Below are 27,287 nucleotides of genomic sequence, written 5' to 3'. Positions count from 1 at the left end.
CCAGCCTTGAGAGTCACTCTCAAATCCACTGGTCACAAGCCTGCCCAGATTCACAGGGAGGGAGCAAACACCATCACTCAATGGGAGGAGTATCAAAATTTTTCTTGCATAGGGGCACCTGGGTGGCACAGTCAGTTAAGAGTTGGACTCTTGATTTCAGTTCATGACTGAGCGGACTTCAGGTCAAAACTCTTGATTTCAGGTCATGATCTCAGGGTTCTGGAATTGAGCCTCAAGTCTGACTCTGAACTCAGCATGGAGTCTGAGTAGGATTCTCTCTCTTCCTCTTCCCTTACTGCCTTGGGCTCATGCACTCTATTTCTTTCCCTAAAATAAATAGGTTTTTTTAAGTTTTATTAAAGTATATTAAATATATATAAAGTATATATAAAGTTTATTAAGTATAAAGACCATGTGAGAAGGGAAATTCTATGATGGCCATCCTTAGAAAATAGAATTTGCCACAGAAAAATCGTAGAAAAATGCATGCTTTCGTGGAATGCCAAATGTTAACTGGTATCTTTCTGAAGGCTAAATGGGCAATGTAAACCAGAGGCGTCATAAATGCTGTAACCCTTACCTGCAAAAGTACATTGTTTCCTCTAGATCATATTCTAAATAAAAAATGGATAGGTCTATTTCACTTCTCAAATACATCAATTAATAACCTTCCAAGTATCAGGAAATGAGGTTCTAGAGCACCTTACTTAATGAAGATTTTCTCCTAGAAATGTTTAACTGAATGAACTCAAGATATGAGTTACTCATTCATTCAACAAACAATAACTGATTTCCTACTAAGTGCCAGGTGCTCTGGTAGGTGTCAATCAAACTGGAAACCATCTTTGCTCTCATGGGCTTAAAATCAATTGGTAAGGTAAATATTAAATAACTAAGTAATTATCATCAAAGCCTGTGAGAAGTGCTTCTAAAATAATGTATAGGCAACTATAGGAGGATTTTCAGGCAGAATTACATTAGGAATTAAGGAATTGATACTAAAATTGAGACCAGAGGAAATACTAGAAATTTACTATTTGGGGGCTGGAGAGATATTGTGGACTATGGGGAGAATTCATTAAAAAAAGCCATGAAGCAGAAAACAGGTTGGCATGGAGGACAAACATCAGAAAGCATTGACTTTCCTTATGTACTTATATGAGGGGGACAAGGGCATAAGAGGATAGAGAGAGGTAAATAGGACCCAGAGGACCCATGGCCTTATATCCATATTAAAGTTTTTATATTAGCTGTGCATTGAGCACTCTTTTTTTAGAATGATTTTTTAAAATATTTTATTTATTAAATTGACAGAGAGAGACACAGTGAGAAAGGGAACAGAAGCAGGGAGAGTGGGAGAGGGAGAAGCAGGCTTCCCACCGAACAGGGAGCCCAATGCATGGCTCAATCCCAGGACCCTGGGATCATGACCTAAGCCAAAGGCAGCAACTTAACAACTGAGCCACCAAGGCACCCCTGTACATTAAGTACTCTTAAAAGGTGTTTTGTTTTGTTTTGTTTTGTTTTTTTAGGATTTTAAATTATTTATTTAAAGAGAGACAGCAAGAGCATAGCCTGGGGGAGGAGCAGAGGGCAAGGGAGAGAGCAGATCTCAAGCAAACTTTGTGCTGAGTTCAGAGCTTGACATGGGGCTCGATCCCAAGACCCAGAGATCTGGACATGAGCCAAAATCAAGCATCAGATTAACAGACTGAGCCACCCAGGCACCCCCTTCTTAAAAGGTTTTAAGGCAGTAACATAATTTTGTCTCATTTATTTATATTATCAAAACATTGTTCCAACTTTTCTCTAAAGAACTTAGATATTGAGAATATGAAATGGGGAGACTAGTTACAAATCCATTGCAGTAATCCAGGTGAGAGGGGAGTGTGGCTCAGACTAGTGTGGTCAGTAAAGAGGAGTTCAGATATACATCTAGGAGGGAAATGATGTTTACTGAGTTCAAAACCCAAAACTATAACTGCTGATACCACTCACTCATATTAATGTATATCTTCTTTCTAAAAGACAACTTGGCAATATATCGAAAGCCTTAAAATATTACATTCCCCTTAACCCAGCAATTCCACCACTAGAACATTGATCACAAGGAGTCATGACAGATGTCTGCCAAGAGTAGTAAGCCTAAGAGATATTAAGAGCAACAATGTTGTAACTGAGCTTGGAAATTGTCACAAAATTGTTGATTGCCCAGATTCTGGTTTCTAAATATGATTTTGTTATAAAAGGAAATAGGGGACCTCAGAAAAAAATGGCTGATTTGAGGTCTGGGGCAGAGAAAAGACAAGATGAACATGGACACAAATTAAGCAAGTACTCAAAATCCCAAAGGATGAGAAAAGCAGCTCTCCCAATGGGCAAAACTGGAACATTTTGACTAAAAATGATGTATTAACAGTTATAAGCCAAAGAATAAAATAAATATGCGTGAGTCTCCACTAATAAATACATGAGTGAATAAATAGAGGGGTGAAGAGAAAAACCTTCTTTACAGAAGAAATCCAAGTAATTTATGCAAATAACCCACTCCAGGAGATGGACCTTATAGTTTCTAACCTGTCTACTCCATCTCACCATTATCCCCCATACCCTGAATGTGTCTCAGACTTAGTGACTAACTTGTGACAGAGAGACTGGAAAGAGGAAGGACAGGTAACTTTACAGTGGAGAACCTGATGTACTCTACCTGGGCTGGGACATCAAAGTGAACATTGTTGAGGATAAGGCATGTTAATACCATGTATTTTGAATATAGAATGAGAGGATGAGCCCTGCACTTTGGTAGCATTCTTCCCCAGATCCATCATCTCAGTCTATTCATGAGATACAAAAATTCAGACAAACCCAAAATGAGACACATTCTACAAGACATCAAATCAGTACTTTCCCAATTTGTCAAGCTCATGAAAAACCAGGAGAGATACTAAGAAGATGACCCAACACAACATGGGTTCCAGGACTGGATACTAGAATCGTAAAAGGGTGCTAGTGGAAATGCTACTGAAACTCTTAATGAAGTCTGGAGTTCAGTCAAGAGTAGTGCACCCATGTTCATTTCTGAGTTTTGCCAAATATACCCTGGTTATGTAAGATGTTAACAATAGGGGAAGTTGGATGTGGGTAAATGGAAACTTCCTTCACTATTTTTATAACTTTTCTGTAAATCTAAAATTATTCCAAAATTAAAAATTTATTTTAAAAAATAAGCTTACAGAAGGAAGCAAGATGGCTGAGTAGTAGAAGACTGAAAGAAATATCATCAGGTCCCAGGAGTTCAGCTAGATAGTTATCAAACCATTCTGAATACCTACAAACTCAACAGGAAATAGAAGAGAAGAGCAGCAATTCTAGGAACAGAAAAGCAATCACTTTCCAGAAGGTAGGACATGCTGAGAATTGAATCAGAAGCTTCAGGAGGATACACTGTTGGGGGGAGGGACTGGCTCCTGGGAAGCAGTGGAGCAGCGGAGCACAAAATCAGAATTTTCAGAAGTTAGCTCCACTGAAGGACATCACTCCAGAGGCTAAGTGGGGACAGTGTGATCTCATGTACTGTGGGGTCACAGAAAGATGGGGGTTGTCTGAGTGTGGCAGAGCACACAGGTATCAGAGCAGGGAAGCAGACAACAGAGACAGAGTCAAGGAGGGGCTCTCAGCTCAGAGTTACCTTAAACTATGATCCAAGTCACAGTCGGGCCACTGCTCTTCCAGCAGGGACCCCACAAGTGGCAGATCTGGGAGATTCACCTTCTCCTCCAAGAAGAGTGGCACAGGAGAGCACAGCAGGAATCTGCTGGGTTTGGAGACTCAAAACGGGGCCATGCGCCAGAGTCAGAAATGCTCAGTCACAGGCCTGGTGAACTCCGATTGTGGCCAGAGACCAGGGAGACTGGAGGGATTGACTGCTTTTCTCTGAGGGCACACTCAGGAGTGGGGCCCTGAACTCTCGGCTCCTCCATGTGAAAGACTGGGAGGCCTCCATCTTCATTCCCGTCCTCCAGAGCTCTATAGAAAACGTTCAGGAACAAAAACTCCTGAGAGCGGGCACCTGGGTGGCTCAGTGGGTTAAAGCCTCTGCCTTTAGCTCAGGTCATGGTCTCAGGGTCCTGGGATCGAGCCCCGCATCGGGCTCTCTGCTCGGCGGGGAGCCTGCTTCCTCCTCTCTCTCTGCCTCTCTGCCTACTTGTGATCTCTCTCTCTCTCTCTGTCAAATAAATAAATAGATGTCTTTAAAAAAAAAATAACAACAACAAAAAACCTCCTGAGAGCAAACCCAAGCAGATTACTTAGCCTGGCCCCTAACAAGGGCAGTGCAATTCCGCCTCGGGCAAAGACATTTGAGAATCACGGCAACAGGCCCCTCCCCCAGAAGATCAGCAAGAACATCCAGCCAAGACCAAGTTCATGAATCAATGAGAACTATGGAACTCCAGAGCTAGGGGAAAGCAACACATAGAATTCATGGCTTTTTCCCCCATGATCCTTTAGTCTTTCAAAGTAAAATTTTTTAAATTTTACTTTTTTCTTATTCTATTTTTTTAACTTTTCCTTTTTCCTATTATAATGTTAAAGTATTTTGTCAATACCTTTTTAAAAAAATATTTTTAGGGCGCCTGGGTGGTTCAGTCGGTTAAGCGACTGCCTTTAGATTAGGTCATGATCCTGGAGTTCCAGGATCGAATTCCGCATCGGGCTCCCAGCTCCACAGGGAGTCTGCTTCTCCCTCTCACCTTCTCCTCACTCATGCTTTCTCTCACTGTCTCTCTCTCAAATAAATAAAATCTTTTTAAAATACATATATTTTTAAAATTTTCATTGTTATAATCATATTTTATCCCTTCATTGTATTTAACCTTATTTTTTCTATACATACAGGTTTTTTTCTTTAAAAATTTGGGATACAATTTCTTCTAATAAATCAAAATATACCCTAAATCTAGCACATGGCTTTCTTCTAGTCTCCAGCCTGATCACATTCTCTCCTTTTTCCCCCCTTTTTCCAAACAATGTCTTACCTTATCAATTCCTTTTTTAGAATCTTTTTTAAATTTTCATCTTTACAGTCACATTCCATCCTTTTATCATGTTTACCCTTATTTTTGTATATATACAAGCTTTTCATTTTTAAAATTCTGGGAAGTAGCTTCATCTAAAAGACCAGATTGCACCCAAAATCAAGTAGGTGGCTCTGTTTTATTCACCAGTCTAATATACATATATTTTTTAATTTTTTAATTTTTTTCTCCCTTTCTTTACCCCCCAGTTTTGGTTCTTTTCTGATTTGGTTAGCATTTATTTTACTGGGGTCTTTACCACCCTTTTAGTATTTTGTTCTCTCATTCATCTATTCTTATCTGGATAAAATGATGGGCAGAAAAATGCATCACAAAAAAAAAAAACAAAAAAACAAGAGGCAGTACCTATGGCTAGAGACCTAATCAATATGGACATTACTAATATGTCAGAACTAGAGTTCAAAATGACAATTCTCAAGGTTTTAGCTGGGCTCAAAAAAAATATGGAAGATGTTAGAGAATCCCTTTCTGGAGAAATAAAAGAACTAAAATCTCACCAAACTGAAATTTAAAAAGCTATTAATGAAGTGCAAAAAAACATGGAGGCTCTTACTGCTAGGATAAATGAGGCAGAAGAGAGAATTAGTGATATAGAAGAGCAAATGACAGAGAAAAAAGAAGCTGAGCAAAAGAGAGACAGACAACTACTGGACCACGAGGAGAGAATTTGAGAGATAAGTGATACCATAAGATGAAACAATATTAGAATAATTGGGATCCCAGAAGAAGAAGAAAGAGAGAGGGGGGCAGAAGGTACATTGCATCAAATTAGAGAATTTCCTTAGTACGGCAAAGGAAACAAGCATCAAAATCCAGGAGGCACAGAGAACCCCCCTCAAAAGCAATAAAAAAAGGTCCACACCCTTTCATCTAATAGTAAAACATACAAGTATTAGTGACAAAGAGAAAATCCTGAAAGCAGCTTGGAACAAGAGGTCTGTAACATACAATGATAGAAATATTAGATTGGCAGTAGACTTATCCACAGAGACCTAGCAGATCAGAAAGGACTGGCATCATATATTCAGAACACTAGAAACCAGAAAAATATGCAGCCTAGAACACTATATCCAGCTAGCCTGTCATTGAAAATAGAAGGAGAGATTAAAAGCTTCCAATACAAACAAAATTTAAAAGGATTTGCAAACATCAAACCAGCCCTATAGCAAATATTGAAAGGGGTCCCCTAAGCAAAGAGAGAGCCTAAAAGTAACAGACCAGAAAGGAACAGAGACAATATACAGTAACAGTCACCTTACAGGCAACACACTGGCACTAATTTAGCATCTTTCAATAGTTACCCTGAATTTAAATGGGCTAAATGCCTCAATCAAAAGACACAGGGTATCAGAATGGATAAAACAAGACCCATCAATATGCTGTCTGCAAGAAACTCATTTTAGACCCAAGGACACCTCCAGATTTCAAGTGAGTGGGTGGAAAACAATTTACCATGCTAATGGACATCAAAAAGAAAGCTGGCAGGGGCGGGGGGCAACACTTCTATTAGACAAATTCCATTTTAAGCCAAAGACTATAATAAGCAATGAGGGAGGACACTAAATCATACCTAAAGGGTCTTTCCACAAGAAGATCTAACAATTTTAAATATCTATGCCCCTAACATGGGAGCAGACAACTATATAAACCAATTAATAACAAAATCAAAGAAACACATCAACAGTAATACAATAATAGTAGGGGACTTTAAATATGTGGGGCAGTCCTGAGAGGAAAGTATATAGCAATATAGCCTTTCTCAAGGAACAAGAACGGTCTCAAGTACACAACCTAACCCTATACCTAAAGGAGCTGGAGAAAGAATAGCAAAGAAAGCCTAAATCCTGCAGGAGAAGAGAAATTATAAAGATCACAGCAGAAATCAATGAAATAGAAACCAAAAGAACAGTAGAAGAGATCAACAAAACTAGGATCTGGTTCTTTGGAAGAATTAATAAGATTGATAAACCCTTGGCCAGACTTATCAAAAAGAAAAGAGAAAGGACCCAAATTAATAAAATCATGAATGGAAGAGGAGAGATCACAACTAACACCAAAGAAATACAGAAAATCATAAGAACATACTATGAGCAACTCTACGCCAACAAATTCGACAATCTGGAAGAAATGGATGCATTCCTAGAGACATATAAACTACCACAACTGAACCAGGAAGAAATAGAAAGCCTGAACAGACCCATAACCAGTAAGGATATTGAAGCAATCATCAAAAATCTCCCAACAAACAAGAGCCCAGGGCCAGATGGCTTCCCAGGGGAATGTTACCCAACATTTAAGGAAGAATTAATAACTATTCTCCTGAAACTGTTCAAAAAATAGAAATGGAAGGAAAACTTCCAAACTCATTTTATGAGGCCAAAATTACCTTGATCCCAAAACCAGACAAAGACCCCATCAAAAAAGAGAATTACAGACCAATATCCTTGATTAACACAGATGTGAAAATTCTCACCAAAATACTAGCCAATAGGATCCAACAGTACATTAAAAGGATCATTCACCATGACTAAGTGGGATTTATTCCAGGGCTGCAAGGTTGGTTCAACATCTGCAAATCAATCAATGTGATACAATACATTAATAAAAGAACAAGGACCATATGACACTCTCAATAGATGCTGAAAAAGCACTTGACTAATTACAGCATCCTTTCTTGATTAAAACTCTTCACAGTGTAGGCGTAGAGAGTACATACCTCAATATCACCAAAGCCTGCTATGAAAAACTCACAGCCAATATCATTCTCAATGGGGAAAAACAGAGCTTTTCCCAAGGTCATGAACACAGCAGGCCCATCCACTATCACCACTGCTATTCAACATAGTACTAGAAGTCCTAGCCTCAGCAATCAGAAAACAAAAAGAAATAAAAGGCATCCGAAAGAGCAAAGAAGAAGTGAAACTCTCACTCTTTGCAGATGATTTAATACTTTACGTGGAAAAAGACTCCAAAAGACTCCACTCCAAAACTGCTAGAACTCATATAGGAATTCAGTAAAGTGTCAGGATATAAAATCAATGCACAGAAATCAGTTGCATTTCTATACACCAACAGCAGGATAGAAGAAAGAGAAATTAAGGAGTCGATCCCATTTACAATTGCACCCCAAACCATAAGATACCTAGAAATATGGGGCATCTGGGTGGCTCAGTGGTTTAAGCCTCTGCCTTCAGCTCAGGTCATGATCTCAGCATCCTGAGATCGAGCCCCACATTGGGCTCTCTGCTCGACAGGGAGCCTGCTTCCTTCTCTCTCTGCCTGCCTTTCTGCCTACTTGTGATCTCTGCCTGTCAAATAGATAAATAAAATCTTTTAAAAAAAAAAAGATACCTAGGAATAAACCCAACCAAAGAGGCAAAGAATCTGTACTCAGAAAACTATAAATTATTCATGAAGGAAATTGAGGAAGACACAAAGAAATGGAAAAACGTTCCATGCTCATAGATTAGAAGAACAAATACTGTGAAAATGTCTATGCTACCTAAAGCAACCTACACATTTAACACAATCCCTATCAAAATACCATCAATGTTTTTCAAAGAAATAGAACAAATAATCCTAAAATTTATATGGAACCAGAAAAGACCCTGAATAGCCACAGGAATGTTGAAAAAGAAAGCCAAAGTTGGCAGATCACAATTCCAGACTTCAAGCTCTATTACAAACCTGTAATCATCAAGATGGTATGTACTGGTAGAAAAATAGACACATAGATCAATGGAACAAAATAGAGAGCCCAGACATAGACCCTCAACTCTATGGTCAACTAATCTTTGACAAAACAGAAAAGAATGTCCAATGGAAAAAAGACAGTCTCTTCAACAACTGGTATTGGGAATACCGGACAGCCACATGCAGAAGAATAAAACTGAACCATTTCCTTACACCACCCACAAAAATAGCCTCAAAATGGATAAAAGACCTCAATGTGAGACAGACATCCATCAAGATCCTTGAGGAGAACACAGGCAGCAACCTCTTCGACCTCAGCTGCACCAATTTCTTCCTAGAAACATCACCAAAGGCAAGGGAAGTAAGGGCAAAAATATAAATATTGGGACTTCATCAAGATCAAAAGCTTTTGCACAGCAAAGGAAATAGTCAACAAAACCAAAAGACAACTGACAGAATGGAAGAAGATATTCACAAATGACATATCAGATAAAGGGCTAGTATCCAAAATCTATAAAGAACTTATCAAACTCACCCAAAGAACAAACAATCCAATCAAGAAATGGGCAGAGGACGTGAACAGACATTTCTGCAAAGAAGATATTCAGATGGCCAACAGACACATGAAAAAGTGCTCAACATCACTGGGGATCAGGGAAATACAAATCAAAACCACAATGAGATATCACCTCACACCAGTCAGAATGGCTGAAATTAACAAGTCAGGAAACAACAGATGTTGGTGAGGATGCACAGAAAGGGGAACCATCCTACACTGTTGGTAGGAATGCAAGCTGGTACAACCACTCTGGAAAACAGTATGGAGGTTCCTCAAAAAGTTGAAAATAGAGCTACCCTACAACCCAGAAATTGCACTATTGGGTATTTACCCTAAAGATACAAATGTAGTGATCTGAAGGGGCATGTGCACCCAAATGTTTATAGTGACAATGTCCACAATAGCCAAACTATGGAAAGAAACTAGATGTCCATCAACAGATGAATGGGTAAAGAAGATGTAATAAAGACACACACACACACACACACACACACACACACTGTAATGCTATGCAGCCATCAAAAGAAATGAAATCTCGCCATTTGCAATGATGTGGATGGACCTAGAGGGTATTTTGCTGAGTGAAATAAGTCAATCAGAGAAAGACAGTTATCATATGATCTCTCTGATATAAGGAATTTAAGAGGCAAGGTGGAGGTCTGTACGGCATAGGGAAGGAAAAAATGAAACAAGAGGGGATCGGGAAGGAGACAACCCATAAGAGACACTTAATCTCATGAAACAAACTAGGGGTTGCTGGGGAGGGGAGAGGGATAGGGTGGCTAGGTTATGGACATTGGGAAGGGTAGTGATATGGTGAGTGCTGTGAAGTGTGTAAGCCTGATGATTCACAGACCTGTACCCCTGGGGCAAGTAATACATTATACATTAATAAAAAATAAAATAAAAAAATAAACTTACAGTATGGGTGGAACAACAGAACTAAGACCCCTGGAATAATCACAGAACCAAAGGAGGAGGAGCAGAGCTCCCCTGGCTGGTGATTTCCCACCCGCATTGGCTCACTGCCAACATCTCTATGCTGCTTTATACACATTTGCCTGGTGGTTATAATTTTCCTTTGAGACACTAGGAATTCCTGTAATTAAAAAGAATGATTCTGTGGAATTCAATTTATAAAAAGGCTATTGGTTAAACATAATATGGCATAATCATAAAATAGAATACCACTGTAAACCTTAAAAAATGTTATAAGGTAATACATACTGATATTATAAAAGTTTAGAGCGTATTATTAACATGAGATTCCCTTGTAGGATGTTCTCATCCTTTTCCATACATCTCTACCCTGGGAATTACTGTAATTGGAATTAACTATTTTTGCTCTTAAGTCTGTAATGCATTTCCTTTCAGTTGAAAGGAACATCCAGTAACCTTTGTCATTTGGGACCTCTGCACTTGCTTTGTCTTCATGTGTTGTTTCATGAGTGTCTCAAGGATTTTCACATGGCCAGCCTCTTCTGACAAGTCTCAGCTCCAATGTCACCTTTGTAGCAAGATTTTCATGACCACCTTATCAACACTGTATATGCTACCCCTATTTCTCTTCCTCAGATCACTCAGCTTTATTAATCTTCACAAACATTTGCCGCCATCTTAAATTACAGGATTATTTGATCACTTGGCTATGGTCTGTCTAGTCCTTCTAGAACATCATCTCCAAGATAAGAAGGCACACTGCCTATCTCCTAGCCACACACAGTGCCCGATCCAGAGCCTCACATGAGGGTCAGCCTGGTTAAGTATCAGTGGCAAAGATACATGGGTGGTTTAAAACCCATGGGTCTTGTCTGGCTACATTCATTTAGAACTCACCACACAGAGGTGACAGCTGAAGCAGAAGGAACAGATGGCTGTCATCCAGATGAAGCATGCAGGAAGGAGAGGGCTAAAATCTGAACCTAGGAAGGAACCTCAATAAGCAGAGTGGAGGTAGAAGAGTCAGTGTCGGTGCAGAGGGACAATAAGGTCCAGGGTAGTCCTGGGGTCAAGGGAAGAGAGGTAATAGATGCAGGTTACCCATGGCCACACTAAATACGGGTATCAGGAAAAGTCACTGGTTTTACCAACTCAAATCTAGTCTCTAGTCAGCATGGTTTGCGTGTTCATAGAGCAGAACTCTGCTCTAAAATCTGCTACCTCCTTGTGTTTCCTTTGAATAAAGCATTGGCCACATCCAGTGCTACTCCAAGTCAGCAGGGGCCAGACTGCTACCATGTCATTACACCTCCCTGTAGTAAGTGACTGAATACAACGCATGAAGAAAAGCCAAATCGGGGTTACAAACATTCGTAATATATTTTAAATGCTTCATATTGAACAAATGATCAAGACTCATGGCTTTCCTGTTTTATATATTCTGCATGTTCTGAGTTTTCACACATGGACGTGTGTTACTTTTACAAGATCTTTACATATTTGTCAAGATTGTTCAAACAGTAAAAATAGATAACTAAAAGTCAGCTTACATTGTGTCATGTTCTCATTCTTCAACATTAAACCTAGTGATACTAACATTACCTGGAGAAGTTTGGGGACAGAATATTTTATTTTATTTTATTTCATTTAGTTGTGCCTTCTCTAATCTTCACAGAACCAACTTGACTCTGGTCTAGATCCTTTTTTCCAACAGAATTGGTTTTAGCCCACCCAGGCACTATGGAAGATGAACATTCAAAATGTTGACTTTTTGCAGACTGCCAGGTATTAGACAAGGCGGCTTTCACTGTAATTCATTTAGATACACAGTAGCAAAAACCCAGGGAAATAAAGCTTTTAGAAGATACCATGAAATGAGGAAAGTCCTTACAAATTAAGAAATGTTAATAACCAAAAAGTAGGACAGAGGATTGTTATTTTTAGTTGAGAAGTAAAGCAGCAGGATTTTGGCAAGAGGGCCTAGAGAGAAGGCAACAGCGTTTACTCCCCAGAGCTGTATGGAAACATCCCAGTTACTTATTCTATTTGATCACAAGCTCCTACTTTCCTACACACTTCACAAGGCAGTGGCAAGTGCCAGCCCTCACGTCTCATCTGTGGGTTAGACCAGGGCCTTATTGCTTTTCAGTTGAGGTTTTAAAATATAAAAGAAATCTAGGAAACCTGAAGGATTTTCCCAGGTTCTAGAATACTATTATTTTTTAAACCCCTTCAGAGAAACTCTTTCACGTACAAAACTACACCGAGAGGAAAGAGAAAAGGCACGTATACTGGGAGGCAGTTCTCAAAAACATGCAACATTATGTCCCGACAAACTTCAACAGCCAGAGACTCTACATTCTGTTTATTTTTTATTGTTGTTCCTGTCCTTGAGACATCACCTACAGATACTCTTAACATTGATCATGACAAACCGCTAGCTCTCTCTTCACTTCGCAGTATACTCTGATATAACTCTGCCCACCTCTACCCTCCTGTGTCTCTGGAAGGTTTAACCTGACCCTTTAGGTTGCCTTTCCCTGAAGGGGTATCTCCTTAACAAGAGAACTGGTAACATTTCAGGTTGATATGGTGAAGGTTCTTAAATATGTATGAGCTTTGACACCAACGATCAGATCCTACTGTCATGCTTGATACGTGATCCATCATTCGCACAACAGATGTAAAAGTTCATTAGGACACAGATTCAGCTTTTAATGTTGCCACATGTAACTATGAAAACACCAAGACCCTGAGCATACTTATTCCTGGACGTTAACAGATCATCTATGCAAACAGTGCAGTAATTTGTTAATTAGAGTTGCTTGTGGACTGAGCAGTGTATTTGTGCCATTTGGCATAAATCCAAAAGACTGCGACTATACAGTTGGGTTCCAAACATACTGGGAATTCTCTGTCACTTGGTTCCAGGCTACTTCATACTGCTGGAAAGTTAAACTTTGGATTTTTCCAATACCCAGTAAATTAAGAATACCAGGGGTAATGAGTTGTTCGAACTGTGCCTGGGTTCACCAGCGGGCACAATTTTGGCCAACTTTGAAAGAACTCCCTGACTGCTTAAAAAAAAAGAAGAAGAAGAAGAAGAGGAAAAAGAAGAAGAGGAGGAAGGAAGAGGTAGAAGGAGTGGGAGGAGGGAGAGGAGGGGAAGGAGGAGGAGGAGGAGTCATCTCAAGAAATCATGAAAATAGGACATAGCCCAGGTTGTGGTAAAGACTGCCCTTAAATCCTGATCTAAGTCTTCTGAAGTATTTCTCATGTATACGTAAGGACCTAACAGAGCTCTGGCCAGAGAGTTTCTGTCCAGGGCCCCAACCAACATAGATTGTTCCCAATACACACATCACTGTATGTCACTGTTTCACAAAGTGTGTCCCCAGAACCATAGGATCAGCATTACCAGGGAACTGGCTAGAAATGCATATTCTTAGACTCGCCCCAGACCTAAGTCAGAAATTCTGAGGTTGGGACCCAGAAATTTGTTTCAAGAAGAATCCCAGATGATTCTCATGCACATTAAGTTTGGAGAGCCACTGCCCTCTATGAAGCTTTTCTTGCCCTCATCTATGGCAGGATCATTTTTTTCTGTCTTGACCAGAAGCCTGACACAGGATGGCATTTATTATTCCTCAAACTTGGTATGGAGTAAGTATGTTTTTCTCAAACACTAATGTGAAGAATCATTTCTTGGGGCTCTTACTAAAAGGCAGACTCTGACTCAGTGGCTCTGGGATAGAGCCTTAGAGCCTTCTTTTTTAGTAAGCTCCCAGGTGATGTCAACCACTGATCAGTGGAACACCCTCTAAGGAACAAGGGAATATAGTTAATTACTTCAACAGACATCAAAATTTGGAGTTATCTTGGACTGTGATATCCACTGTTTATGGGCCCTTTCATGGTGTCAATATCACAGATACCTGGAATCCTCTGTTTAAAAAAAAAAAAAGGAACATAATCAATAACCCTTTATCTCTAACATTTCGGCAAATGTTAGGTAGGCTTATAATAGCAGTAGTACTTTTACCACAATGTACAGGAGAGAGGAAGATTGCAGCTGCAGTGAAAGAAGCAGCCCCAAGGAGAATGTCCTGCGGAGTGCTGTTGTGAGGGGGGTCAGAAAGACAAACACTGTGCTCAAAAAGGGAAGCTGGAAGGCATGGAAAACATGCATGACCAACTTCACAATTTTGAGAAAAGTCAGCTCAGAGCAGTGGTGCCAAGGAATGTCAATTAACCGTACACAATTGAATCTGAAGGAGAGAACTCATCATGTCCAATGAGATGCCTTCATCTGAAGTGTCGACTCTTACCATAAAACCACTCCCCTGTGTTGACATGCAGCAGTCTTAGATCTGTCTTTCTTATTTTCCTTCTTTCTTTGTTATTAATATGGAGAACTTTCCTCAGAAAAATATTCCCTTGCCAGTTGCCAATAAAGACATCCAGATGCCCAATGTAAGAAGATGCCATTCCTGTACACAAGGAAACATATGACTGCCATGAATTATTCTGACTGATGTCCCAGTGACGGATCTGTGCGCAGCACCAGCCTGACAACAGGGTAAGAGCAAGTTCTGCTGCCTGAGGGCTGTTGAAATAAGGGACTTCTCACCTCTGACTTATAGGCCTACATTCCATAATCAGTTTTCATACTCTTTCTTGCTTCTGACTTGGACAAATGGGCAGTTCCCGGCAATTGTGCCATCCAAAGGTCAAATGGACATGAGGACTGAAACCACATACATGGGGGATAATGATAGGGAAGATCCATGACTCATATTCATGGTGCAAATCGAAGGCCAGACACTCTGTGGTTCACTCAGAGAAGATTTGATGTCACCCAGGCTGCTGCCCTGGCTAACCCCGTATAATGGATCTTCATTCAATGGTATCCCAAGGCGAATTAAAAAGCATAGCCCCTATCATCCAATGGTATCAAACTTCTAGGGCCAACTTATCTCTGCTATAGGTCAGGAAGGGAGAAAGTAATTACTTATCTTACCCTCCAAGTGACTTTGAAAACAATTTTTGACACATTATACTTAGTTGAACTATACTATTCCTGTTGCTACAGAATAAACATAGGAGATGGAGCAGCCCAGAATATTTCCCTTCTTGGTGGTTTTATATTATAGTTAGCTAGTGACTTGAAATTTATTTCTAACAAGCCTTGAACCCTGAAGTCATTCTCCTCAGTGATGGTTCACCAGCTGACATTTATGTCTACTGTCTCCTGAGCCAAAAATGCCTCTTTGCTTTTCCAAATATCCTGCCAGGCTCCACCAGGGAATTCTGGATGGTGTGGAAGATTCAGGAAGTCAACTGAGGCTGCCAGGAATCTTCATCCAGGTTAATCATCTCTGTAGACGCTAGGAGAAAAGAAGCAGGCTGGCTGGCGGAGTGATGCAGGTAAGCAGATGGCGTGGGCACAAGTTAAATGAACTGCAGATTGGCTTCCAAACTCTCCTGCATCTAAAGCCTTCAAAACAACGTGATGTTGCTACAGATTTCATTATCAACTCGATGAACATCTACCATGAAGGGAGAGAGGGGGCAAAAATTCAACACTTCGTTGCCTTGGAAATGTGAAATTCCCTTTGACATTGCACACCAACAATAGTTGAGGAGATGAACTATTAAAGGCATTTGAGTATTTACTTAATGTTTTTCAATGATTCCAGAATCTCTTTTTTACAGTGATGGTGAGGAGTCCTAGTAAAATTGAAGAACTTGAAAAAATGAAGATTATTCATGACCAATATGCCCCAAGCTTTATCTGAAATACTTTTATGATATATAGAATATTGCAGCCGGTTGCATCAAGATTTCATTAGTTCAGGAAATGATAGAAAAACATTACACATTTCTGCTTCCTAATGAAAAGCACTGTTTCTTCCTAGAGAGTTCCATGATTTTAAGTTATCTGAATGAATCCACATATAAAAAATGAATTTAGGGTCATAATATCTTATTAGATAAAAATGAGGTGAGGTTTGTCACATTGGGCAGCAGGGAGTTATAATTATCAGTCTAGGTTGAGTTACCCACATGCTCAGGAAACAATGATGATGACAGCTTTGTGGTCATTTTTATGACTGAAAAAAATACTTCTCTATTTATTGGAATAAAAAAGAATCACTGGATGAAGACAGTTAAAAAAAAAAGGTTTTGTTTGGCTTCATCTTCATGTATACACTGTATCTCACACTGAAGCACAAAAAAGTGTCCAGGTACCATGACCAACAGGAAAGGGCTCAACACTCAAATACATGTTGAAACACACTGAGGTTTATAGGTTCTGATAGCCTACTGTTTTCGTACTAGAGAAATTAATTATGTCACTTTAAAGGCTTAAATGTGAGAAATTAACGTTACCTTTGAGACACTGTGAGGGCTAGAACAGAGTGTTTTTCAAAGAAAAACAAAACCACAGCAAGTTTAAGTATTATGTGTTGAGGATCCAAGAACCCAAAGAGCAAATACAAGTCAGCGTGACTTTATGGAATATGTTGTGTCAAACAGATTCCTTCTACAAACATAATGTATTACATGAAAGCAATCCGTCTTTCTTGAGTCCCAATGATTCTTCCACAAAATTTTGATAAGCATCTGCTATATGGAAATATTATTTTGGAAGCTGGAGATTTACACTTCTCATCTAGAATGGTGGGTCCCATCACTGTTCTCTCCTCTCATATATGCACAAGATGGACAGTTGACCCAGAGTAGACCAATCAGAGCATCCGCTTCTCCTAGAGACAGTAACTGGCCTAGAGGTGAGCACATGTCTCAGAATAGTCCAAGCAGTGTGTTGATGTTTAAAAAAAGACAGTCTCTTCAACAAATAGTGTTGGGAAAATTGGACAGCTACATGTAGAAAAATGAAACTGGACCATCTTCTTATACCATACACAAAGATAAACTCAAAATAGATGAAAGACCTCAATGTGAAACAAGAATCCATCAGAATCCTAGAGGAGAACACAGGCAGCAACCTCTTCAACCTCAGCTGTAGCAAAGTCTTGCTGGACACGTCTCCAAAGGCAGGGGAAACAAAAGCAAAAATGCACTACCAGGACTTCATCAAGATAAAAAGCTTTCACACAGGAAAGGAAGTAGTCAACAAAACTAAAGGACAACCTACAGAATGGGAGAAGATATTTACAAATGACATATCAGATATAGGACTAGTACCCAAGATATATAAAAAAAAAACTTACAAACTCAAAACCCAAAAACACAAATAATCCAGTCAAGAAATGGGCAGAAGACATGAACAGACATTTCTCCAAAGAAGACATACAAATAGCCAACAGACACATGAAAAAGTGCTTAATATCACTCAGCATCAGGAAAATACAAATCAAAACCACAATGAGATACCATCTCACACCAGTCAGAATGGCTAAAATTAACAAGTCAGGAAATGACAGATGTTGGTGAGGACATGGAGAAAGGGGAACCCTCCTACACTGTTGGTGGGAATGCAAGCTGGTGCAGCCACTCCGGAAAACAGTATGGAGGTTCCTCAAGAAGTTAAAAATGGAGCTACCCTATGACCCAGCAATTATACTACTTGGTGTTTACACCAAAGACACTTATGTGGTCATCTGAAGAGGCATGTGCACCCCAATGTTTATAGCAGCAGGGTCCACAATATGGAAAGAGCCCAGATGTCCATCAACAGATGAATGGATAAAGACAATGTACTATACACACACACACACACACACACACACACTGGAATATTACTCGGCAATGAGGATGAAATCTTACCATTTACAATGTCATGGATGGAACTGGAGGGTATTATGCTGAGTGAAATAAGTCAATTAGAGAAAGACAATTATCGTATGGTTTCACTCATATGTGGAATTTAAGAAACAAAACAGAGGAGCATAGGAAAAGGAGGGAAAAATAAAACAAGTTGAAATCAGAGAGGGAGACAAACCATAAGAGACTCTCAACCACAGGAGACAAACTGAGGATTGCTAGAGGGGAGCTTGGTGGGGGGATGGGGAAACTGACCGATGAGCAGTAAGGAGAGCATGTGATGTACTGAGCATTAGGTTTTACATGCAAAGGATGAATAAATGAAATCTGCATTTGAAACTAATGATACACTGTGTGTTAACTAACTGAATTTAAATAAAATAAGTTAATAAAAAAACACTTCTTGTGTGGCTTGTTGCCATGGCCACCACCACACGGAAGTGTTCAAGGGAACAAATCTGTCAATCAGTTAAGAAGAGACAGTGTTTGAGACATTCAAGTCCAAATGAAGTCCTTAAAATCCCTAGAGCAGCTAAACATTCTGTAACTTGCCCTTCAGTCCTGTGAGCTACCCCCATAGCCTTTCCAATGAATTTTCCCTGTGTTACCTAGAATTTGCGTTTCTGTCTCTTAAAAACAGGCAAGTTCTGGTACTTAAACTGAGAGGCCAGACAGACCCAGTCTATCTTCTGACATCACCGTTGGTGGTAAAGAACATCAATCCAATAAGAAGTAAATCTGTGGTTTTCAAGCTGTGGATGTAGGAAGGATGTGACACTTCATGTGGCATGGTCAGCATGCTATGAAAACACATCTTCCATCAGTGGCTTCACAATCTGCAAATATTTTCAGTTTTTCAATCTGATCTGGAGTATAATTTTGGAAACATTTTCCAGAAAGGGCTGCTCTTAATCTCTAAGTTTCAGGAACCCCGTGGCAATGTTCTAATCAAGTGTTCACTGGCTAGGTCTAGCAGACACAGGGAGATTGGTTGGTTACTTTGCCTGACAGCCAGCTGCAGATTCTGCAGGGAAATTGTTAGCAGCAAACGGACCATCAGGCCAAAGGAGCAATTTTAAAAAGAAAAAACAGAATTAAATATTTATTCTATCTTTTTGGAATAAATACATGTTAGGGTAATCCTATAGACTGTTTAACGAGGGAAACGTTATTCTTTACCAAAGAATTTAAGTAACTGGTGTGGAAGGAAAAACAGTACTAGGAAATGACCATTTTGCAATCCCATGCAATAGTCACCAATGGATAAGGGTATGCAGATAAGAGGATGACAGCACTACAAATGAAGGAACCAGGGATCAAACTTAGCATCCTGAGAAGTGAGAAAACCAGGCACTATATGCCTCACAAGGGGATCAACATGAGGCACATAGCCCCTCCCATTAAGTGTTCTTGCCAAAATGGGGGGGGGGGGGAATCAAGCCTGAACGCATCTCTCATTTACTGGAAAGAAACGAATAGAAGAGCAAGTTAAACACCACCACAAAGAAGCAAACAGACAAATCCAAAGGGAAAACATTCTGAAGAACACACTTAGTTCTTGCAAAGAGTCACCTGGAGAAAGGAAAAAGAAAAAAGGAGAACCACTCCAGATTAAGAGAGATTTAGGAAAAGCAACAACCAAATTACTATGTGGATCCTGTTTGGGTCCTGATCCAACCAAACCAACAATAAAATGACCTTGAGTGGTAACTGGAAGAAATCTGATTATGAAAGAGGGATCACAGGGTAACAAGAAATGATAGGCATGATAATGACACTGTTGTTATGTTATGGCTCATGCTTTTTTAGAGGATATTGAGGTGTATAGAAATGCAACAATGTACTGTGTGAAGTTTGCTTTTAAATACTTGAGCAAAGGGGGGGCACCTGGGTGGTTCAGTCAGTTAAGGTCCAGTTCTTGGTTTTGACTCAGGCCCTGATCTCAGAGTCCTAAGACAGAGGCTCACATCAGATGCCATGCTCAATGAGGAGCCTACTTGAGATTCTCTCTCTCTCCCTCTGCCCCTCCTGTTCATGCTTTCTCTAAAATAAATAAATAAATATTTTTTTAAAAAACGTCAGCAAGGAGGAGGAGTCAAGATGGCGGAGAAGTAGCAGGCTGAGACTACTTCGGGTAGCGGGAGATCAGCTAAATAGCTTATCTAAAGATTGCAAACACCTACAAATCCAACGGGGGATTGACGAGAAGAACAGCAATTCTAGAAACAGAAAATCAACCACTATCTGAAAGGTAGGACTGGCGGAGAAGTGAATCCAAAGCGACAGGAAGATAGACTGCGGGGGGAGGGGCCGGCTCCCGGCGAGCGGCAGAGCAACAGAGCACAAAATCAGGACTTTTAAAAGCCTGTTCCGCTGAGGGACATCGCTCCAGAGGCTTAACTGGGGTGAAGCCCGGGCGGGGTCAGCGCGGCCTCAGGTCCCGCAGGGTCGCAGAAGGATCGGGGGTGTCTGAGTGTCGCAGAGCTTACCGGTATTAGAACAGGGAAGCCGGCTACAGAGACAGAGCCGAGGAGTGACTCTCAGCTCGGGGTTGCCTTGAACCGGTCGCAGGCTCGGTCAGCTCGGAGCGCGGCCGGAGGCCAGGGTGACGGGAGTCATTGGGCGCTGTTCTCTGAGGGTGCACTGAGGAGTGGGGCACCGGGCTCTCGGCTCCTCCGGGCCAGAGACCGGGAGGCCGCCATCTTCACTCCCGTCCTCCGGAACTCTACGGAAAGCGCTCAGGGAACAAAAGCTCCCGAAAGCAAACCCAGCAAACCCGAGCGGATTACTCAGCCCAGCCCTGGGTAAGGGCGGTGCAACTCCGCCTGGGGCAAAGACGCTTGAGAATCACTACAACAGGCCCCTCCCCCAGAAGATCAACGGGAAACCCAGCCAGGACCAAGTTCACCTACCGAGGAGAGCAGCTTCAATACCAAGGAGAGCGGGAGAATTCCAGAGGAGAAGAAAACAAAGCACGGAACTCATGGCTTTCTCCCCATGATTTTTTTGCCTTGCAGTTAATTTAATTTTTTTTCTTTTTCAATTTTTTTTTCTTTTTCTCTTCTTCTGCTAAATTTTTTTAACTTTTACCGTTTTCTTTTTTAACGTTTTTTAAATAGTTTATCTAATATATATATATTTTTTCCTCTTTTTATATTTTTTCTTTATCGGCTTTCTTTTTTTAATAGTTTCTTTTTTTTTCTTTTTTCTTTCTGAACCCCTTTTTATCCCCTTTCTCCCCCCTCACGATTTGGGATCTCTTCTGATTTGGCTAAAGCATATTTTCCTGGGGTTGTTGCCACCCTTTTAGTATTTTACTTGCTCCTTCATATACTCTTATCTGGACAAAATGACAAGGCGGAAAAATTCACAACAAAAAAAAAAGAACAAGAAGCAGTACCAAAGGCTAGGGACCTAATCAATAAAGACATTGGTAATATGTCAGATATAGAGTTCAGAATGACGATTCTCAAGGTTCTAGCCGGGCTTGAAAAAGGCATGGAAGATATTAAAGCAACCCTCTTGGGAGATATAAAAGCCCTTTCTGGAGAAATAAAAGAACTAAAATCTAACCAAGTTGAAATCAAAAAAGCTATTAATGAGGTGCAATCAAAAATGGAGGCTCTCAGGACGCCTGGGTGGCTCAGTTGGTTAAGCAGCTGCCTTCGGCTCAGGTCATGATCCCAGCGTCCTGGGATCGAGTCCCACATCGGGCTCCTTGCTCGGCGGGGAGCCTGCTTCTCCCTCTGCCTCTGCCTGCCATTCTGTCTGCCTGTGCTTGCTCTCTCTCCCTCTCTCTCTGATAAATAAATTAAAAAAAAAATGGAGGCTCTCACTGCTAGGATAAATGAGGCGGAAGAAAGAATTAGCAATATAGAAGACCAAATGACAGAGAATAAAGAAGCTGAGCAAAAGAGGGACAAACAGCTACTGGACCATGAGGGGAGAATTCAAGAGATAAGTGACACCATAAGACGAAACAATATTAGAATAATTGGGATTCCAGAAGAAGAGGAAACAGAGAAGGGAGCAGAAGGTATGTTGGAGAGAATTATTGGAGAGAATTTCCCCAATATGGCAAAGGGAACAAGCATCAAAATCCAGGAGGTTCAGAGAACCCCCCTCAAAATCAGTAAGAATAGGTCCACACCCCGTCACCTAATAGTAAAATTTACAAGTCTTAGTGACAAAGAAAAGATCCTGAAAGCAGCCCGGGAAAAGAAGTCTGTAACGTACAATGGTAAAAATATTAGATTGGCAGCAGACTTATCCACAGAGACCTGGCAGGCCAGAAAGAGCTGGCATGATATATTCAGAGTACTAAATGAGAAAAACATGCAGCCAAGAATACTATATCCAGCTAGGCTATCATTGAAAATAGAAGGAGAGATTAAAAGCTTCCAGGACAAACAAAAACTGAAAGAATTTGCAAATACCAAACCAGCTCTACAGGAAATATTGAAAGGGGTCCTCTAAGCAAAGAGAGACCCTCAAAGTAGTAGATCAGAAAGAAACAGAGACAATATACAATAACAGTCACCTTACAGGCAATACAATGGCACTAAATTCATATCTCTCAATACTTACCCTGAATGTTAATGGGCTAAATGCCCCAATCAAAACACACCGGGTATCAGAATGGATAAAAAAACAAAACCCATCTATATGTTGCCTACAAGAAACTCATCTTAAACCCGAAGACACCTCCAGGTTTAAAGTGAGGGGGTGGAAAAGAATTTACCATGCTAATGGACATCAGAAGAAAGCAGGAGTGGCAATCCTTATAGCAGATCAATTAGATTTTAAGCCAAAGACTCTTATTATAATAAGAGATGAGGAAGGACACTATATCATACTCAAAGGAACTGTCCAACAAGAAGATCTAACAATTTTAAATATCTATGCCCCTAACGTGGGAGCAGCCAACTATATAAACCAATTAATAACAAAATCAAAGAAACACATCGACAAGAATACAATAATAGTAGGGGATTTTAACACTCCCCTCACTGAAATGGACAGATCATCCAAGCAAAAGATCAACAAGGAAATCAAGGCCTTAAATGACACACTGGACCAGATGGACATCACAGATATATTCAGAACATTTCATCCCAAAGCAACAGAATACACATTCTTCTCTAGTGCACATGGAACATTCTCCAGAATAGATCACATTCTTGGTCCTAAATCAAGTCTCAACCGGTATCAAAAGATTGGGATCATTCCCTGCATATTTTCAGACCACACTGCTCTGAAGCTAGAACTCAATCACAAGAGGAAATTTGGAAAGAACCCAAATACATGGAGACTAAACAGCATCCTTCTAAAGAATGAATGGGTCAACCAGGAAATTAAAGAAGAATTGAAAAAATTCATGGAAACAAATGCTAATGAAAACACAACAGTTCAAAATCTGTGGGACACAACAAAGGCAGTCCTGAGAGGAAAATATATAGCGATACAAGCCTTTCTCAAGACACAAGAAAGGTCTCAGGTACACAACCTAACCCTACACCTAAAGGAGCTGGAGAAAGAACAAGAAAGAAAGCCTAAACCCGAAGGAGAAGAGAAATCATAAAGATCAGAACAGAAATCAATGAAATAGAAACCAAAAAAAAGCAATAGAACACATCAATAAAACTAAGAGCTGGTTCTTTGAAAGAATTAATAAGATTGATAAACCCCTGGCCAGACTTATCAAAAAGAAAAGAGAAAGGACCCAAATCAATAAAATCATGAATGAAAGAGGAGAGATCACAACGAACACCAAAGAAATACAGACAATTATAAGAACATACTATGAGCAACTCTACGCCAACAAATTTGACAATCTGGAAGAAGTGGATGCATTCCTAGAGACATATAAACTACCACAACTGAACCAGGAAGAAATAGAAAGCCTGAACAGACCCATAACCAGTAAGGAGATTGAAACAGTCATCAAAAATCTCCAAACAAACAAAAGCCCAGGGCCAGACGGCTTCCCGGGGGAATTCTACCAAACATTTAAAGAAGAACTAATTTCTATTCTCCTGAAACTGTTCCAAAAAATAGCAATAGAAGGAAAACTTCCAAACTCATTTTATGAGGCCAGCATCACCTTGATCCCAAAACCAGACAAGGATCCCATCAAAAAAGAGAACTACAGACCAATATCCTTGATGAACACAGATGCAAAAATTCTCGCCAAAATACTAGCCAATAGGATCCAACAGTACATTAAAAGGATTATTCGCCACGACCAAGTGGGATTTATTCCAGGGCTGCAAGGTTGGTTCAACATCCGCAAATCAATCAATGTGATACAACACATTAATAAAAGAAAGAACAAGAACCATATGATACTCTCCATAGATGCTGAAAAAGCATTTGACAAAGTACAGCATCCCTTCCTGATCAAAACTCTTCAAAGTGTAGGGATAGACAGCACATACCTCAATATTATCAAAGCCATCTATGAAAAACCTACCGCAAATATCATTCTCAATGGAGAAAAACTGAAAGCTTTTCCGCTAAGGTCAGGAACACGGCAGGGATGTCCGTTATCACCACTGCTATTCAACATAGTACTAGAAGTCCTAGCCTCAGCAATCAGACAACAAAAGGAAATTAAATGCATCCAAATCGGCAAAGAAGAAGTCAAACTATCACTCTTTGCAGATGATATGATACTCTATGTGGAAAACCCAAAAGACTCCACTCCAAAACTGCTAGAACTTGTACAGGAATTCAGTAAAGTGTCAGGATATAAAATCAATGCACAGAAATCAGTTGCATTTCTCTACACCAACAACAAGACAGAAGAAAGGGAAATTAAGGAGTCCATCCCATTTACAATTGCACCCAAAACTATAAGATACCTAGGAATAAACCTAACCAAAGAGACTAAGAATCTATACTCAGAAAACTATAAAGTACTCATGAAAGAAATTGAGGAAGACACAAAGAAATGGAAAAATGTTCCATGCTCCTGGATTGGAAGAATAAATATTGTGAAAATGTCTATGCTACCTAAAGCAATCTACACATTTAATGCAATTCCTATCAAAGGACCATCCATTTTTTTTTTTCAAAGAAATGGAACAAATAATCCTAAGATTTATATGGAACCAGAAAAGACCTCGAATAGCCAAAGGAATATTGAAAAAGAAAGCCAGAGTTGGTGGCATCACAATTCCGGACTTCAAGCTCTATTACAAAGCTGTCATCATCAAGAAAGCATGGTACTGGCACAAAAACAGACACATAGATCAATGGAACAGAATAGAGAGCCCAGAAATAGACCCTCAACTCTATGGTCAACTCATCTCCGACAAAGCAGGAAAGAATGTCCAATGGAAAAAAGACAGCCTCTTCAATAAATGGTGTTGGGAAAATTGGACAGCCACATGCAGAAAAATGAAATTGGATCATTTCCTTAAACCACACACGAAAATAGACTCAAAACGGATGAAGGATCTCAATGTGAGGAAGGAATCCATCAAAATCCTCGAGGAGAACACAGGCAGCAACCTCTTCGACCTCAGCCGCAGCAACATCTTCCTAGGAACATCACCAAAGGCAAGGGAAGCAAGGGCAAAAATGAACTATTGGGATTTTATCAAGATCAAAAGCTTTTGCACAGCAAAGGAAACAGTGAACAAAACCAAAAGACAACTGACAGAATGGGAGAAGATATTTGCAAATGACATATCAGATAAAGGGCTAGTGTCCAAAATCTATAAAGAACTTAGCAAACTCAACACCCAAAGAACAAATAATCCAATCAAGAAATGGGCAGAGGACATGAACAGACATTTCTCCAAAGAAGACATCCAGATGGCCAACAGACACATGAAAAAAGTGCTCCATATCACTCGGCATCAGGGAAATACAAATCAAAACCACAATGAGATATCACCTCACACCAGTCAGAATGGCTAAAATTAACAAGTCAGGAAATGACAGATGCTGGCGAGGATGCGGAGAAAGGGGAACCCTCCTACACTGTTGGTGGGAATGCAAGCTGGTGCAACCACTCTGGAAAACAGCATGGAGGTTCCTCAAAATGTTGAAAATAGAACTACCCTATGACCCAGCAATTGCACTGCTGGGTATTTACCCTAAAGATACAAACGTAGTGATCCGAAGGGGCACGTGCACCCGAATGTTTATAGCAGCAATGTCTACAATAGCCAAACTATGGAAAGAACCTAGATGTCCATCTACAGACGAATAGATAAAGAAGATGTGGTATATATACACAATGGAATACTATGCAGCCATTAAAAGAAATGAAATCTTGCCATTTACGACGACGTGGATGGAACTAGAGGGTATCATGCTTAGCGAAATAAATCAATCGGAGAAAGACAACTATCATATGATCTCCCTGATATGAGGGAGAGGAGATGCAACATGGGGGGTTGAGGGGGTAGGAGAAGAATAAATGAAACAAGATGGGACTGGGAGGGAGACAAACCATAAGTGACTCTTAATCTCACAAAACAAACTGAGGGTTGATGGGGGGAGGGGGGTTAGGAGAGGGGGGTGGGGTTATGGATATTGGGGAGGGTATGTGCTATGGTGAGTGCTGTGAAGTGTGTAAACCTGGCGACTCACAGACCTGTACCCCTGGGGATAAAAATATATGTTTATAAAATAAAAATTAAAAAAAATTAAAATTAAAAAAAAAAGTCAGCAAAAAAAAAAAAAAAAACACAAAGGATGGATAAAGACCACCAACAGGGCAAAGTCTTGGCAGGAGATGAAACCAAGTATTAAGCAAATGGAGTTCATGGTTCTATTCTTTCTAATTTGAACATTTCCAAGTGTGTATTTTAAAGTTTTGTTCTTTGCAGAGAAAAAGTAGCTCATTATTAAAAGAGCGTGCTATTGAGAATCACTGTGAGACAAAACACATATTGCAATTAAGAACTTAAAAGTCTGGGGCGCCTGGGTGGCTCAGTGGGTTAAGCCGCTGCCTTCGGCTCAGGTCATGATCTCAGGGTCCTGGGATCGAGTCCCGCATCGGGCTCTCTGCTCAGCAAGAAGCCTGCTTCCCTCTCTCTCTCTCTCTGCCTGCCTCTCCGTCTACTTGTGATCTCTCTCTGTCAAATAAATAAATAAAAATCTTTAAAAAAAAAAAAAAAGAACTTAAAAGTCAGTCAGGAGAAAACAAGAGAAGTCAGCTTTCAAAAATATCTTGCTCAGTAACAAAATGTGTT

This window comes from Lutra lutra, chromosome 5 (assembly GCF_902655055.1).
Source record: "Lutra lutra chromosome 5, mLutLut1.2, whole genome shotgun sequence".
Lineage (NCBI taxonomy): Eukaryota > Metazoa > Chordata > Mammalia > Carnivora > Mustelidae > Lutra > Lutra lutra.
This window is presented reverse-complemented; position numbering follows the sequence as displayed.